A 2,993-nucleotide genomic window follows, 5' to 3' on the forward strand; every position below is an offset into this window, starting at 1 on the left:
AACGGAAAGAATAAAATACTTAGGAATATATCTACCTAGAGAAACTAAAGACCTATATATAGAAAACTATAAAACACTGGTGAAAGAAATCAAAGAGGACACTAATAGATGGAGAAATATACCATGTTCATGGATTGGAAGAATCAATATAGTGAAAATGAGTATACTACCCAAAGCAATTTATAGATGCAATGCAATCCCTATCAAGCTACCAACGGTATTCTTCACAGAGCTAGAACAAATAATTTCACAATTTGTATGGAAATACAAAAAACCTCGAATAGCCAAAGCGATCTTGAGAAAGAAGAATGGAACTGGAGGAATCAATCTGCCTAACTTCAGGCTCTACTACAAAGCCACAGTCATCAAGACAGTATGGTACTGGCACAAAGACAGAAATATAGATCAATGGAACAAAATAGAAAGTCCAGAGATAAATCCACACACATATGAACACCTTATCTTTGACAAAGGAGGCATGAATATACAATGGATTAAAGACAATCTCTTTAACAAGTGGTGCTGGGAAAACTGGTCAACCACTTGTAAAAGAATGAAACTAAAGCACTTTCTAACACCACACACAAAAATAAACTCAAAATGGATTAAAGATCTAAATGTAAGACCAGAAACTATAAAACTCCTAGAGGAGAACATAGGCAAAACACTCTCCGACATACATCACAGCAGGATCCTCTATGACCCACCTTCCAGAATATTGGAAATAAAAGCAAAAATAAACAAATGAGAGTTTGCTTTATAGTTTGAAGGTCACAATTAGACTTAACGGAAAACATCAAAAATGTTGAAGTAATTTAGGGTGGCTCTTAAATATCTGTTATGGTAATTTCTTCTCATGAAAGTTTTGCTTTATTAAATAGCTAATAATAGTAAAAGGAAATTGCTGCCCAGTCATTCGAGAAAACCAAATCAACAAAATAAAAGTCCAATAATAATTAAAAATTGTAAAAACAAGAAGAGGAAAACTACATACAAAATATAAGGATATATTTACAAAATAAATACGACATATTGACTGCCATTAGCTAATCATATTTTCACATAGGCTTCATGAAACTATGATGCCTCTGGCTCCCAGTGTGATGGGTCTGTGCTTATTCATTAGATGTTATAAACTTCATTGGTTAGGTACTATCTTCTATAAGACATTTCTGGTTCTCTGTTTTTGCATGGAGTTATGCGGAATTCCTTTTTTATGTCTAAGTGTGAGGACTGAAGAATTGGATTTTAAGTATCTTTTTTGTTGTTTCTCTCAGATTATGAAATTCCTCATTTAATTCTTCAGTTGGTTCAAAGGCTTTCTTATCTCCAAAACGGACTATTATATGAAATGGATATATTTTCAAATAGAATGTAAGGAGAAGAAGTTTAGAAAACTTTGGAAGTTGATAAAATATTTCAGTTCAGTTCAATCACTCAGTCATGTCCAACTCTTTGCGACCCCATAGGTTGCACCAAGCCAAGGTTCCCTGTCCATCACCAACCTCTGGAGCTTATTCAAAATCATGTCCATTGAGTCGGTGACATCAAACCATCTCGAACTCCGTTGCCCCTTCTCTTCCTGCCTTCCATCTTTCCCAGTATCAGTGTCTTTTCCAATGAGTCAGTTCTGATTTCATTTAGGGTGGACTGGTTGGATCTCCTTGCAGTCCAAGGGACCCTCAAGAGTCTTCTCCAACACCACAGTTTAAAAGCATCAATTATTCAGCGCTCAGCTTTCTTTATAGTCCAACTCTCACATCCATACATGACTACCAGACAAACCATAGCTTTAACTAGATGGAGTTTTGTGGGCAAAGTAATGTCTTTGCTTTTTAATATGCTCTCTAGGTTGCTCATAGGTTTTCTTCCAAGAAGCAAGCATCTTTTAATTTCATGCCTGCCGTCATAATCTGCAGTGATTTTTGGAGCCCAAGAAAATAAAGCCTGTCACTGTTTCCACTATTTTCCCATCTACTTGCCATGAAGTGATGGGACCAGATGCCATGATCTTTGTTTCCTGAATGTTGAGTTTTAAGCCAAGTTTTTCACTCTTCCCTTTCACTTTCATCAAGAAGCTCTTTAGTTCCTCTTCACTTTCTGCCACAGTGTGGTGTCATGTGCATATCTGAGATTATGGATATTTCTCCAAGCAATCTTGATTTCAGCTTATGCTTCATCCAGCCCTTCATTTTGCATAATGTACTCTGAATAGAAGTTGAATAAGCTGAGTGACAATATACAGGCTTGACGTACTCCTTTCCCAATTTTGAACCAATCTGTTGTTCCATGTCTAGTTCTAACTGTTGCTTCTTGATCTGACTACAGATTTCTCAGGATGCAAGTAAGGTGGTCTATTATTTCCAACTCTTGAAGAATTTTCCATAGATTGCTGTGATCCATACAATCAAAGGCTTTGACATAGTAAATAATGTAGAAGTAGATGTTTTTCTGGAACACTCTTGCTTTTTCTATGATCCAATGGATGTTGGCAATTTTACCTCTGGTTCCTTTGCCTTTTGTAAATCCAGCCTGAATATCTGGAATTGTACTGTTCACCAACTATTGAAGCCTGGCCTGGATAATTTTGAGCATTACTTTGCTAGTGTGTAAGATGAGTGCAATTGTGCAGTAGCTTGAACATTCTTTGGACTTGCCTTTCTTTGGGATTGGAATGAAAACTAATCTTTTATAGTCCTGTGGCTGGAAAGGCCAGTGGAAAAGGACTTTCCCTGTTATCTTTAAAGGCCAAACATGCACTGCACTCCATGCTAAAGTTGGTCTTACCTTTATAAAGTGAAATGAAATATTAATTTCCTAAATCTTTTTTAAGACACATTGCTCCAAAGAAATCTCTCTAGAAGTATCCACTCCAATTTAATAACAAATAAGATCAGATCAAGAGAGTTTAAAATGAATTGTGAAATATTGCCATTTTGTGTGGTTTATGATTTATTCTTCAAACTCATTAAATTTTTTTTTCTATTCTTTTT

Source organism: Bison bison, unplaced genomic scaffold (genome assembly GCF_000754665.1).
Source record: "Bison bison bison isolate TAMUID 2011002044 unplaced genomic scaffold, Bison_UMD1.0 scf7180017864387, whole genome shotgun sequence".
NCBI classification, from domain to species: Eukaryota; Metazoa; Chordata; class Mammalia; order Artiodactyla; family Bovidae; genus Bison; species Bison bison.